Source organism: Ictidomys tridecemlineatus, chromosome 1, assembly GCF_052094955.1.
Source record: "Ictidomys tridecemlineatus isolate mIctTri1 chromosome 1, mIctTri1.hap1, whole genome shotgun sequence".
Taxonomy (NCBI): domain Eukaryota; kingdom Metazoa; phylum Chordata; class Mammalia; order Rodentia; family Sciuridae; genus Ictidomys; species Ictidomys tridecemlineatus.
In genome coordinates this window covers 74,365,329-74,380,955 of record NC_135477.1, presented here as the reverse complement: position 1 = coordinate 74,380,955, position 15,627 = coordinate 74,365,329, and the positions used below count along the sequence as shown (strand labels likewise).

Sequence of the window (15,627 nt, the reverse complement as noted above, 5' to 3'; positions counted from 1 at the left end):
GTTATGTTTTTCAGACTAAATTCTTAGCCTCATAGAATTTTGAGAATTGCATATTTTGAGCATTTTACTAAACTTTGTTTTTTCCATGCCTTAAAATAAACTGCCTACTTTTTGTGTTCTTTGGGGTTAGGATCTTACTTCCTCTTTAGAGCTGCAACACTATATATATGAATTAATGGAAAACATCGAACACAACACATGTTTTCTTTTTATTGACTCCTCTGGCTTTGTGGGGGGCGTCTAAAACCTATAAGTTTTAGAGATTTCACTCATAACTTTACATTCCAAGACCATAGTTTTATGCATGAGAAAAATGTGCTCCAGAATTTGAGTGAATTTTATCACACTATTCAAGTAATTTGTGGCTTGTAAAATTTTCAAACTTCACTTTCTGACTTTTAAAAGCAACAAGGTTGATTTGAGTACTTTGTAGAATTTTAATCCTCTTTAGAGGATTTAAGAGTTGAATTTAAGTCTTCTGTATTTCCTCAGGACCTCTAGCTTCTTCAGTTTGCCATCATCCCTACAGGGAGCAAGGTTCTAGGTAATCTGGGGTTTCCACAACCCTTACTGTACTGGCTGTGAGTCCCCACTCTGTAAACTCACTCTGCTAGTCCCATTTCCCTTTTCTCCCACTAGCAACTGACTTCTTGTTTTGTTTTACATTCTGCAGCCTTCTTCAGACCTTTTTGTTGGTGGGGAATCTTATTTCCTATAATGTCTTTTACAAACTTAAATGTAGTCTAATGGTTGCATTGTTTTAAGAGAAATATAAGTTGGAATCAGTTATCCATAATATCTGAATTCTTCTCAAATTTGTCATCATTTTATCCTCATCTCTCACCAACACCCTCTTAGTTCTTTACTGTCTTTTATGGATTATAATTCATATTCCCAAAAACATATTTCTTATTATTGTTTTCACAGAGGAAATTGGGACAATAAGGATATTTTTCTTAAAGAATTTAAACTCATTCACTTCTCTTACCCACTAGATGGCTCAAGTGCACCACTTTAGCAACTCAGATTGACATTTGCCTGTTATACCTGTGGTTTCTGCTGAGTGCTGCTTCCTTTTAAATTGTCCAATAAGCTCTTCTGTGAACCATTATTCCAGTGCTTTACATATATGCAGTGGAAAATTTTCTCACATTTCTGACCATTTATAACTTCTGAAAAGCAAGTGAAATGTTCTTCATATCAAAAGTTAAGACAGTAATTAGCATACTGTGAAGTAGTTTTTTTTTGGGGGGGGGTACTAGGGATTGAACTCAGGGCTTGGCACTGCTAGGTAAGCACTCTGGTAAGCACTCTAGGTAAGCCACTGAGCTACATCCCCAACCCAGAATTCTTAAAAGATTTTCTTTCAAAGACTGTTTTGGACTTAAATTCAGCTGCCAGTAATAGAGTCCCTCATAGTAAGCATACAATTAATAACTCATGCTTTTCTTACTGACTCAGTCATTTTGAGCCATGTTCTAGGATATGGTATTATTCTAGGAGTTTTGAGGCACCGTGGACTGTTTCCTTTTGTTCAGCAATAGTATTTATTGTGTTTATATACTTGGCACTGAACTAGTCAGTGGGAGGAAATACCTGAATGAGTAAACAAGACATGTTTAGAGTAGAAACCCCACTGCATTAATTTTTTCCTTGTGTTTGAGGCCATAGTATTGAGTAGGATGAAGTGACTAATGCAGGTTGTGCTTGTAACCATCCTTGAGGAGTGTTGACATTGTCCCTGTTGATTTTGTCTGTAAATAAAAACTTTTAAACTATATTCTTTGTTTGGGGAAATAATGGGGATTAAACTTAGGGGCAGTCAACCACTGAGCCACATCCCCAGCCCTGTTTTTATTTAGAGACAGGGTCTCACTGGGTTGCTTAGCACCTCACTTTTGCTGAGGCTGGCTTTGAACTTGTGATCCTCCTGTCTCAGCCTCCCAAGCTGCTGGGATTACAGGCATGCACCACTGCACCCAGCCTTAAATTGTATTCCTCAGAAATATTTTATACTTATGGCTGGTTGTTTCGAGGTACAAAGTAAAAAGGAAGGGAAGCTAGGATTGGTTAAGTGCTTATCATTTGCCAGTTTCTTGCTTAATATACATTGTTTGATTTGATTCTCCCATTAACCAGGGAGACAAGTGAAATATTGCCATTTCGTGTATGAAGAAACTTGAGCAATCAAATGGGTTAAATAAGTTGCTGAGGATCAATTGACTAATAAATGGGAAGGCAATGTGTTTGCATTCATCCATATCAGAACTACTTTAAAATCCTAATCCTTTCCAGGTGTCTTTGTAGTCTCTTGGGAAAATGATGCTTGTGTATCCAGAAAGGGAACCTGGACCACTTTGGGTTATAAAGGGTTGGTTTTTGTTGTTGTTGTTTTGATCAAGAGAAGACAGTTATTTCCACAAAAGGCAGAATCATTTTTAATTTTTATGTCAACTGGTTGAATATTTCCATTTCCTAAAGGCAGAAAATTCCAAATGACTTATTCCCTTTGACAATTTTTTTTAAAGGTATAAGATAAAGAAGTATTCTTGCCAAATTAGAGCAACTATACATACTATCTCTTTGACAGCCTGAGAATAATAGCAAACTCTGTAAAAATTGATTTACCCAGAAAAACTGTAACCTAATGTTATTTTTAGGTAATAATAGATATGTTAATATATGTTTAGGTATATTAACCTATGTTTTAGTAACTGTGGTAATAATTATGAATTATTTCAATCACTTTGAAAATATAGATGATTTAAAGGAAGATGGCAAGTAATTTAAAAGTTACACAAGTTATTAATTGTATTATAACTAGATAGCATTGTATTTTTCTTCATTAAACTCCCTTGATTTCTCTTTGTTGTATAAGGGTCTGTTTATTGCTAAGCTATAAAACAAGAAATATGGTTGTCTTCCAGTTTTCTTAAGGAATCAAGTTAAACAATTTATAAAATGGTATTTAAAAGGTAAGTAATTTTTCTATGTCTGTGCTATTATTTTTTTGGCTGTGCAGTCTTTGTCCCTTTTCAATGTATCAGAAAATAGTTATTAGGTACATGTTTTTCATCATCTTCAAAGTTGAGGTTGTACTGTCACAATTAAAACAGAAATCATCAGAACTTCTGACTAAACCTTGATGTCATTTTGTGTCATCAAATTTAAAATAATGTCATCTTCTCATGATTCTGAGTAAATTTGTACCAGTTAAGCCACTTTACAAATTATCCTATACATTGACTAGATAATACTGACATTTTTATTCCTTTTTATGTATCATCATGTGTTGACAATTTTATTACCATATTTATACAGTGTTACTTGTGGGAATTCCAAAGCCTTGGCAATTCTTAATAACCAAGGAGATTCTAATTCTACCTTTTGAGGGAAATGCAAGATTATTCATGTCTATAAAGAATCTGTGAAAAGGGTGTTTTTAAAAAGTAATAGAATTCCTTGTCATTTTTTATTATAACCTGAGTGATATATTAACTACAAGGAGGTGACTTTCATTTGTAAAGGAATGAGCATATGTAATGAGTTAAAATTGTGGCATGACAATTAGAGTACAATTATCTTTGCTGAGTCAACTTCATTTAAACCTTAACTGCATACTGTGTTGTTCAGTCACTTCCTGATTTAATCATGAGAAGTAACAATACGTAATCATTTAATAGGTAGCATGTTATACTTTGTAGACTTCAGAATGTCTTTGCTGAATTAAAGTCCACAAAGGAAGATGAAAGGAAATTCTTTTAGAATTCAACTTATATAGATTTTTTTTTCTTTTTGGATTTGAAGTGACATGAATGTCCTTTGTAATAAGAAGAGAACTCTAGATGAATTTAAATATTTAATCTGCAAATTTTTTTGTTAGTTGGAAATGAGGCACATTTTTAGAAAATAAGTTATTTACATACGTATGCACACGTATTGTGTAAATATCATTGGTTTGCTATTTTGACGTTTTTGACTATGCTTCATGGGGAAAAAACTTTCATTGTGATCCAGAACACATTCTTGTGTATAGAAGCATAAATTTCACAATATTTATCATTACCACGTGATCTGCATCTGATAATTCCTTTTCTATTTTATTTAAAAAAATCTAATTCACCAAATAGATTTCATGAACCATCAATGGATTGGGACTTATAGTTTGGAAAAAAACTATCGTTTAGAATTGGAAAGTAAATTTTTACTCTGAATATTATCTATAGACTATTGTGAAGCTGTTTGGATATTTGAAGTGCTTTATTGCAGTTTAGTAGCAGGCTTAAAAACAAACGTCACCACAAAAATTCATGCTTTCTTGAATTCTCTCTGTTACATTATCACCAAATATTATATATATTATACACACACACACACACACACACACACACACACACACACTGAAAATTTAACTGAAGAATTAGAAGATGTTGGACCAAGAACCAAACTGACAAAGGAAAATTTAATATTGATTGCAATACTAAAATTAGACCATTTTAGTTAAATGAAAATAAATTTCAAGTCAGTTGTTTTTAAAGAACATCATTAACCAGAATACAGCATCAATTCTTGGTAGTCTAAGCATTCTAATATGAAGTCTACATGATAGAATTTTATTAAAGTACCCACAATTATTACAAAAATATATTTGTGATCATTAATTTATTTGCTTCACTTATGTTGAATTACTTTACATGTCTTATCTTTTATAAATTGGAAACTTAACATTTCTTGGCTGGCTGACAAAAAAAATTTACCTAGATATATAGGTTACTTTTAGTATAATATGAAAGATACTAAGTGTCATGAGAAGCATAGAAAAGTTCAATGAAAAGTACTATTTTCTGGCCTTAGGTAATCATCATCATGGAGATGATGGAGGATGGCATTTCAAAGAAGGGCAACAGAAGTGTAAAGGCAGAAAAGTTTGATATGTTCAAGAAATATACTGAGCAGAGGAGAACACATCTCTTGCAGTTAGTACATACTTGCTGCAGCAAATATAATGAGGTTCAATTTGATGGGGGTAAACTAAGCAGGAAGAGTAGTGGAAAAAGATCTTTGAAATGGTTTAGAGAACAAATGAGCTTGAAGCAGGCAGTATTAGGAAAGGCATTTTGCCAAGACATTAAGACTAAAACCAAAATGATTTGACAGTTGATTAATTTGTGAAAAATTAACACAAATGTGAAGAACACAAATGTGAAGAAAACACTTACGCTTTGTCCTTGCAGAGGTTTTACTCTAATGGGGAACTTGGGCATTTTCATTTCTGGGTAGTGCATATGCTTCAATGGAGGAAAGCCAAGAGTGCCCTGACCAGGGAAAGTGAGTGGGGAGAAGTATGTTGCAGATAAAAGAAAATGAGATAAAACTAAAACAAGCTATATCGGCTTGGAGGTGAGAGATAGTGACATGTATCAGTCCTTTGTGGTTTACATTCTAGAATTGGAGAGGGAGGAGGTTCTAGTAAGAGAAGAAGCCAGGGCCAAATCAATCAGGCCTTTGGAATCCCTAATGAGGGCTTGAGCAGAAGGAACCATGGTATGATTTAAGCAAAAGAAACTTAGAAATTAATTTGCATATTAGAAGGATTACTTTAGTTAAGATGGTGTTGGTTATAAATAAAAGCAGAAGACAGAACATGATCCAGAAAAGTTCTCAGAAAGAATGAACTGTGGAAGATTATTCTGACTGGAAAATAAATTGAAATCAGAGGGATTAGAGGGGGCCCCGGCCCCTTTTGTAGAATATAGTAATCAAGGTGATAATGTTGGCCTCAGAGTGGAGAATAAAAAGATAACAGATTTGTGATAGAGAAGGGTTGAATCTCTAGAATGGCATGGCAGGTTGAATGTGAAAGAATGTCAGTGTTGGGGCTGGGGATGTGGCTCAAGCGGTAGCGCGCTCGCCTGGCACGCGTGCGGCCTGGGTTCGATTCTCAGCACCACATACAAACAAAAGATGTTGTGTCTGCCGAAAACTAAAAAATAAATATTAAAGAAAAAAAAAGAATGTCAGTGTTTCTGACTTGAATAACTAATTGGATGATGATTGCAATTCCTGAGATGGAAGAATACAGAAGAAGATTTGGTGGGACTTGAGAGAGAAGAAGGAATTACTTTTGTATATGTAGTTTGAGGTTAGCTTTTAGATATCTAAATGGAGATGTATAGTAAACCTTGATTATATATATCTAGGGTAGACATAAAAGCTCAGTAGAAGACAAATGTTTAAAGTTCTTTAGTGATAACTGAAGCCATGCAGAATGCATTTCCCTGGGAATATATAATAAGAAGAGGGCCAAGATAGCTCTGAAGAGAATCATATTTTAGGGCTGATGAGAAAGGAGCCTGCCTACAAAGGGCAGTCACCAAAGGGATGAGAAAAACAGTAGTATGCACCATTTTTAAGGATACAAAGAAAGAGTGTTTCAGGTAGGAGAATGTGATGAACAGTATCAGTTGTTGCTGAACATCATAAGACAAAGTAAAGTTCTTGATGACTGTGGTGAATGAGATTCATGAAAATAGGATTGAGGATTCTGGAAGGTGAAGAGATTCAAGTTAGCAGATATTAACAGTGTTTAAGCATTCTTGTTTCAGGGGAAGTAGAAAAGAGCCAGGGGCTAGAGATTGTGATGATAGCCAAGTAAGATTTTTTAAGTGTGTACTTTTTAAATAGCAGAAGAAAGAGTGATAATAAGTTTAGCCAGCCCTGTTATATTGTAATGGTGAAAAATAAAGCAAAAATTAGTTTGTAGAAACTGGATTACTGAATGGAAGCTCAGTATAATGATTTGGATGTGAGGTGTTCCCCCAGAGCACACATGTGAGACAATGCAAGAAGGTTCTGAGGAGAAATGATTGGGTTTTAAGAGTCTTAACCCAATCCGTGATTTAATCCCCTGATTGGGATTGACTGAGTGGTAACTAAAGTGATAGGGTGTGGCTGGGGGAGGTGGGAATCAGGTCATGGCTTTGGGTATATATTTGTTTCTGGCTAATGGAGTCTCTCTCTGCTTCCTGATGACCATAATGTGAGCTGCTTCCCTAAGCCACACTTTGCCGCCATGATGTTCAGCCTCACCTCCAGTCCTGAGGAATTGAGCTGGCCTTCTGTGGACTAAGACCTCTGAAATCTTGAGCCCTCAAATAAACGTTTCTTCCTCAGTAGTTGTTCTGGTCAGATCCTTTAGTCCCAGCAGCAAAAAGCTGACTAAAACATGAGGTATTTCCTGACTTATCTTCTCCAGAATTCTCAGTAAGGTAGGGTTGAAGATAAGAACCAGGGGGTCAATTGGAAATAGATATTGTAGAAATTAGAGAAGATAGCTGAGTAGGAAATTTAAGATGCTTTGCCTGGCTTTGATTGGAAGCCATAATTTTTTTTTTTAAGAGAGAGAATTTTTTTAATATTTATTTCTTTTTTAGTTTTCGGCGGGCACAACATCTTTGTTTGTATGTGGTGCTGAGGACCGAACCTGGGCTGCACGCATGCTAGGTGAGCGCACTACCACTTGAGCCACATCCCCAACCCCTGGAAGCCATAAATTTAAAAAGCAGCACCAGTATTTGTTTCATTCAACAGCCTTGTTATAGTCTCAAAAGGAAGAGACATCTTGTTTAGTCCATTCTGTGCAATTCAGGTTGGTGTTTCAGGGAAGAGCAAGGATATTGACATAGTGATGGCAGTCTAACTAATAGACGATGAAATAGAAACTGAGGAAGTGAGAATTTAGAAAAGGGGAGATGACTAATAGGAAAATGAGTCATTAAAGGCCTGTGGTCTTTATGAGCATATTGAGAATTACTCAGTTGTGGCTCGTTCTAAAGTGGGTGTAATACTAAAGGAGAATAAACCAATAGCTTTTTTGGGGATTTCTGACCTGCATTACTAGAATAATGATGTTGTGGCCATTAAAAGATATAGAAGGGAGGAGAGCAAGTTAGTTTTGGAAGGAGGAAAACTTGGATTTTCATTATTTCAAGTTTTATTACCCATGGAACATTTATACTGAGATGAGCAAGAAACAGTTGAGGTTTGAAAGATGGCAGAATAGAAGAGGTCACTTTTCCAGGCTGTTCCATGGCATGGAACCAAGAAAGAGGGTAGGCAGCTTCTCAGTGAGGTGGGTTAAAACGGGGGGAGGTGTGGGGACTTTATTGGGAATTAATTCTCAGACATTCAAAGCAGATCGAGTACACAGGAGATTATATAATGAAATAAGAAGCAATCCCTTCACTGGCAAAGTGGAGGGATATCAGAATAAAGGAAACCTGCATTTTTAGGAGGCCTGTGCCATGTCTTCATATGGAAAGATGAGAGATAAAAGACACTGCCAGACCTAGAAGGTGTGCTCTTTTGTGGGAAAGAAACCAATTCTCTCTACGGTGTCTGCTGGGCAGGGGCCAGTGGCTGTGGATGCCCAGTCCTGGCAAACCTGAGCTGCATCCCACGTCCCACATTATTGAACATGCCTAAGAGGCCAGGAGAAAATAAGACAAGGAGAGGGTTTTACAGACCCAGCTCCTCCCTCACCCTGTGTCCGGAGGCTCACAGGTTTGCCTGGGAGGGCCAGGCCTGGCCAGAAATTCGAAAGGGAAGGGGTGAAAGTGACTGAGTTTGGGGACTGAACCCCCAGAGTCCAGAAAAGATGGGGTCTGTGGGTGACAACGGTAGAAAAGGACTCCTCTTCTGCACAAGTGTAATCTTCCCGGGGTGTAGTCTCCCAGCATGGACTGGCAGCTGCTGGGCCTTGGAGGTGCACTAATTTAAAATCTTCAGACTAATACCCATTTAAGGAAGAACCTGGAGTCTACCTCAGACTAACCCCTCCCCCTTCATAAGCTCTTCCTATGAGAGCTGCTCTCAAAGAACACTACAGCAACCCTACTGTGAGGGTTGGAGCAGACATCACACTCTAGCCCACTCCAAGAAGGGAAGCTGAGAATTTCTGAATGCCACCTGGCAATTTGACAAGCAACTCAAAAAAAGGAAAGATTTGATAGCTAGCAGCCAATATTCCTCTTCTCAAGAAGAAACAAAGACATTTGGAATAGACAATGAACATTTATTCTCACTGACAACTTTTGACCACTGCAACAGAAAAAAATTCCTTAACTTTTCACTGAGAACTTTATTTTTGTTTAATTGTGAGCTGAATGGTTCATGGACACTTCATATATATTTGTGTCTTTTTTCTCATTTCTAACATTGTTCTAAAGGCAGTTATTTTTCATGACTCAGTCTTTTGAGGGCTAGGATATTTGATAAGCATATTTTAATTTTGTTCTGTTTTTTCTCTTACCTAGCTGTTTCTCTTGATTCTATTTATCTCATTTCTTCTTCTAACAAACTTTATTATTCTCCCTTTCACTCTTCCTTTAACTTTTTACTCCTATTTTTTTCTCTTCTTCCCTCATAATCATCATATCCTACATCTCTTCTGTGTTCTCTCTTTTCATCTTTTCAAATTTTAAACCCTTCTGTAAAGTTACTGTTTATTCCTGTTGGCAGTTACTTATTATACCATTGTTAATTGTGCCAGTTAACATTGTAGATGTCATAGTAGGAAGTAAGTTTTTAGTTTAATGCTATATATTGTTTGCATTTGTTGTTATTATTTGTCTCCCTCCAAACTGTGAGTACTAGAAACCTTAGGGACACTGTAAGTTAATAGGGTAGAAACTGATGCCTCAGATTCATGCTGATAGATGGCCAAACACACAAACAAAACAAAAAAGCAAGGAAACAAACCAGAATACCTCAACAACAGATTTGCTGACACCAAAGTGGAAGAAATATTAGAGAGGAAATTTAGAAAGTACTGCTTTTTACTGCTCTGCAAGGTAAAAGACCTTATCTCTGCAAGGTAAAAGACCTTATTTCTGCAAGATAAGGAGTGAAATCAGAGAGAAAATACAGGAGGTAGAAGTTACTTCAATAAAGAGATTTGGAAATATAGTCAAATGAAATCCTCTAAATGAAGGAATCAATAAGCCAAATTAAAAATTCAGTGGAGCCAGACACCGTGGCACATGCATGTAATCCCAGCAGCTTGGGAGGCTGGGGTAGAGGATCCTGAGTTCACAGCCAGCCTCAGCAAAAGTGAGGCACTAAGCAACTCAGATCTTAAGCAACTCAGACCCTGTCTCTAAATAAAATTCAAAATAGGGCTGGGGATGGTTAAGAGATGATGAACAGAACTTTCAAGAAATATGGGATAACATGAAAAGACCAAATTTAAGATTTATTGGGTTAGATGATGGCTTGGAACTATAAACCAAAGGAATGAACAATATTTTCAATGAAATAATATCAGATAATTTACCAAATCTTAAGAATGAAATGGAAAATCAAATACAGGAAGCTTACAGGACTTTAAATATATAAAACTACAACAGACCCACACCAAGGCACATTATAGAATTATAGGCTGCTAGAGAAAAATGACAAGCCACATTTAGAGTTAAACCAATATGGATTTCATTGAGTTTTAACCCAAACCTAAAAGCTAGGAGGTCTTGGAATAACATACCAAGCTTTAAAAGAAAATGGATGCCAACCAAAAATATTATACCCAGCAAAATTAAGCTTCAGATTTGATGATGAAATAAAAACCTTCATGATAACAGTTAAAAGAATTCACAACTGGAAAGCCTATACTACAAAACATATTCAGTAAAATATTTCATAAAGCAATGAAAGATAAGTTTGAAAACCAGCAAAGAGAAGAACTATACTAGAAGAACAGTCAATCAAAGGAGACACTATTACAAATTAAAACCAGAAATAAAATGATAGGGAATTAAAATCATTTTTCAATAGTAACATTGAATGTAAATGGCCTAAACTCATCAATCGAAAGACATAGACTGGCAGATTAGATTAAAAATACAACCCAACAATATGCTGTCTCTAAGACTCACCTTATAGGCAAAGCCATCCACAGACTGTAGGATAGAAAAAAAATGTCATTCACATAGATCTTGTAAACAAACAGAGGTTTTTATCCTCCTGTCAGATAAAGTGAACTCAAGCCAAAGATAATCAGAATGGTTAAAGAAGGACATTTTATGCTGCCTTAGGGAATTATGCATGAACAAGACATAACACTCATTTATGCCCCAAACAATGGAGCACCTACATACATCAAACAAACCCTTCTCAATTTCAAGAATCAAGTAGACCACAACACCATAATACTGGGTGACTTAAACAAGCATCTTTCATTACTTGATATATCTTTCATACAAAAATTAAACAAATCAGTATGATTGATAATGCCATCAAATGTCTACCAACAAAGAATACCCAGGACTGGAGGGATTCTTAGCCTAGTTGTACCACATCTTCAAATGAGAAATAATACCAATCCTTCTCAAATTATTACATGAAACAAAAAAAAAAGAAGAAACCCTTCCAGATTCATTGAGGCTAGTATTACCCTGATATCAAAACAAGACAAAGTCACATCAAGGGAAAAAAACTCAAAACTAATATCCCTGGTGAACATAGATACAAAAATTCTTAATAAAATACTGGCAAGTTGCATATTTAAAAGATTGTACCAAGATTGCACCATGCTAATGAGTTAACTGATGGCTAGGAGCTCCTACCTACCCTCTAGATGAGTGATTGACAGAAGAACCAACCCATGATTGGTTGGGACTTCTGGTTCTGCCACATCCAGTTTCTTCTCAGCAAAAGAAACAATCCATGAGGTGAATAGACAACCTACGTCTTGGGAGCAAATTTTTACCCCTCACACATCAGATAGAGCACCAATATCTAGCATATATAAAGAACTCAAAAAGCTAAGCACCAAAAATAAAACAAATAATCCAATCAATAAATGGACCTGAACAGACAGTTCTCAGAAGAGGATATAGGATCAATTAACAAATATATGAAAAAAAATGTTCATTTTTGCAATTAGAGAAATGTAAATCAAAACTACTGTAAGATATCATCTTACTCCAGTTAGAATGGCAGGTATTATGAAGACAACAATAAGTGTTGGCAAGGATGTGGGGACTCATACATTGCTGGTACACTCATACATTGCTAGTGGACTACAAATTGGTGCACCCAATATGGAAAGCAGTCTGGAGATTCCTTGGAAATCTGGAAATTGAACCACCATTTGACCCAGCTATCCCTCTCCTCGGTCTGTACCCAAAAGACTTAAAATCAGCATACTACAGGGACACAGCCACATCAATGTTTATAGCAGCTTAATTCACAATAGCTAAACTGTGGAATCAACCTAGATGCCCTTCAGTAGATGAATGGATAAAAACAATATGGCATATATACACAATGGAATTTTACTCAGCAATAATAGAGAATAAAATCATGGCATTGGCAGGTAAATGGATGGCATTGGAGAAGATAAGGCTAAGTTAAGTTAGCCAATCTTCCCCCAAATGCCAAATGTTTTCTCTGATATAAGGAGGCTGATTCATAATGGAGTAGGGAGGGGGAGCATGGGAGGAATAGACAAACTCTAGATAGGGCAGAAGGGTGGGAGGGTAAGAGAGGGGGCAAGGGATTAGCAATGTTGGTGGAATGTGATGGATATCATTATCCAAAGTACATGTATGAAGACACTAATTGGTGTGAACATACTTTATATACAACTAGAGATATGAAAAATTGTGCTGTAGTTGTCTAATAAGAATTGTAATGAAAATTTTTTTTCTTATGAGCCTTGAGAATCCTATTAGCAAAAGATATTATTGGAAAATGTTAGGCATAAGAATCTATTGCCAGAAATGAGGTATTTTGTGTGACCAATTTTTTGGATATGTGAAGGTTTAACCCCAGTTGTTCCATTGTACAAAAGTGCCTTTAAAGCTAGGCATTCTGTCCCATGTAAAAACTCATACAGTTTTAATGAAATTATAAGTGTGAATTTTTTGTGAATTTAAAATTAAAATTCTTTTTGAGTACATTGTGAAATAAAGTGTTCTTAGATATTAGTTTACATATTTTTATTCAATTGAATGTTATTGAGAAAATTAGCACTGCTTTTTAAACATATAACAGTAATCTAGTTTGAGTTGAGCAGCCTGGATCCAATTGTCTAATATTTTGAGATTTTTGCATTTTGAGTACAAAGCAGTTTTAGAATCTTAAATACCAGCTAACTTAAGTGTTGTGGTAATATCACTCCCACATTGTGTTCTATTCTTACCAACAATTTGGTTTCCTCATTAAATAGGGAGAGATTCCCTCAAAGTAGGATCTTTTCCCACTATGAAACCAAAACTGAGTGCAAATCAACTTTTCAACCTGTAAGGCATTGGGAGTCATAGACAAAGGATAAAATAAATAAAGATGAGAGATAGGCCAACCAAAGGGAAGAATATTCATGTGTTTTCTGGGGATAGGCAAAGATTTTCTAATAATTCAGCAACTCCTCTTTTTGCTCTTTTTATGGTTCTTACAGTTCCATGTCATGGCAGTTGTCAGCTGTCATGGTGCTGGTATGAGGGTTGTCATTTAACATACAGATAAAATCAAAATGGGGTTTGGGATCTACTAGAAGTTGTTCAGGTTGGTCATCTTGGATGTCATCATTCCAGCTGGTCTGGTGACAGGATTCTTAAGCCAGTAAATATTCTGTCCTTAGGAGAGTTCAGCCAGGCTATATAATTATTATACTGGTAAAAGTTCATTATTGTTGTTTAAAAAGTAGCCAGAAACATGTCCATACTTATCCACTGAGAACACAGCTACAGAGTCCTGAGATCTTTAGTAAATAACATGAATGTCTGAATAAAGTCTTAAAAATTAGTTCTGAGGCTTAGTGATTTCATGTGGCTTCCACCATATAGTTAAAGGCATTCTCCTCAAAGGAGTTGTGAAGGGACACCTATCTAAACTTAATTTGTGGGTGTAATGTAATCAACCTACTCCAGTAAATGTAATTAGAATTTTATCTATTTAAAATATATATATATATAAGTTTGTAGGTGGACACAATACTTTTATTTTAATTTATTTTATTTTATTTTTATGGGATGCTGAGGATCAAACCCAGTGCTTTATGGCATTCTAGGCAAGCACTCTACCACTGAGCCATAACCCCAGCCCCAGAATTTCATCTGTTTTATGAACAGATTTTACAAAACCCAACTTAATTTGTCTGCAAGATATGTATAGCCAGGCAGACTAGATATGATCAATGTGCCTGGTAGAAAGAACCTGTGATGGCCAGAGCACCAAGATTGTCTCTTGGCTGTGGTAATTTCTTCTGCACTTGAAAACAACACAAGAAACATTCATTCTTGAAAGATTTGCCCTTGTTCTCTTAAAGGATTTATGGGAGTAGATAAGTAGAGAAAGTAGAGAGTAGTGTGGAAAAAGGAAAATGAGAAGGCAGAATCTCAAATAGAAGGCATTGTTTGAAAAGAGCTCATTCTAAAAATTCTAACCTCTTCCTGAAATTATATTATTTTAATGTTTATGGTAATAACACCTTGTCTTACATGAATTTAACTTTTTGAGTATTCAGCTATATGTATCTTGCAGACAAATAAAAGGACAGCTTGATAATTCAGATAATTCTCTCTATCCCAGGTAGCTTTAAGCCCTTGCAGATGGGAATCTGTTACTCTCTCTTAGTCCTACATGATCATCTCCTATTTAGATTGCTTCTAGTTCATTGTTTCTGTATTTGTGATTTGAGGAATTTTCAGGGGTAATTTGGCTATTCGAGTTTTTGTAGATTATTTGGAAAGCTGGAATCTTGTGTACACTGGGGTTAAAATCTAGAGATAGTGTGTAAGGCCACAGTCAGAATCACTCTTGAAAATTGTGTGTAAAATCATGAAAATCAATGTAAAATCTTTTGTGTATATGCACACTCCTGAGCATTAATTTTCATGCATATTTAGAGAATCATCAAGGTAGACTAAAAGGCAAAAGGAAAATGTACAGGTACATTGTACATTGATTCAGCTTTTAAACATGATAGATAAGTAGAGAATTCTAAAATGTTTCTTTTTGCCTTAGTTTAACATCATTTTGTTTTAATAATAAGCTTCAGAAATCTTAATACAAGAGTTCACTGAGCCTCACCTTTCTGTAAGATAGGTGAAGTGAGATGATTAAACTTTAAGGTTAACTGAGAAATAGATTTGTGATGCAACTTTCTTTATTGTAATTTTCATTATGTTTCTTTTGTTTTGCTTGGATATTTTTATCACTTTTAAGGAGGAGATTTGGCATTGACTTCTTTGAACTAGAGTGAGAAGAAAGGAAGTAGTCTTCCCCTTTAGGTTTGTGGTTGCAGTTGGCAATGTGAAGACCCCATTAGAGAGTAAAAATGGGAGGAAAATAACTGGGAACCTACCAGTTCTATTTCTAGAGCTCTTTGCTATTCTCACATATTCCCCTTTCTAGAGCTCTTTCTAGAGCTCTTTGCTGTTCTCACACATTCTCCCTGGTTTTAAGAAAATAACTCACACTCTTATGATTGTCTTAGGTTGCTTGGATAACTAATCTATGAGATAATAAAATCACTTTCTTGTAATAATATGCCTGTGGCAAAAATAGGAATAAAATTCTGATTTTCTTATTTTGGGATTTTGGTTTCTTAGTTCTTAGAGGATGGAA

At 35.7% G+C, this 15,627-nt stretch overlaps 1 protein-coding gene across 9 annotated transcripts in view; it reads left to right on the top strand.

Annotated features, from left to right (window-relative positions):
• Mapk8 (mitogen-activated protein kinase 8) overlaps positions 1–15,627 on the top strand; it is a 127,452-nt gene that overhangs the window by 61,981 nt on the left and 49,844 nt on the right. For 2 of the 9 annotated variants that reach the window (XM_078042629.1, XM_078042623.1), the window contains one exon: positions 7,434–7,503. The exons of the other annotated variants lie outside the window; for them this stretch is intronic. The gene's annotated coding sequence lies outside the window, so the exon portion shown is untranslated. The remainder of the gene's footprint in view (positions 1–7,433; positions 7,504–15,627) is intronic. 9 annotated transcript variants of the gene reach the window in all.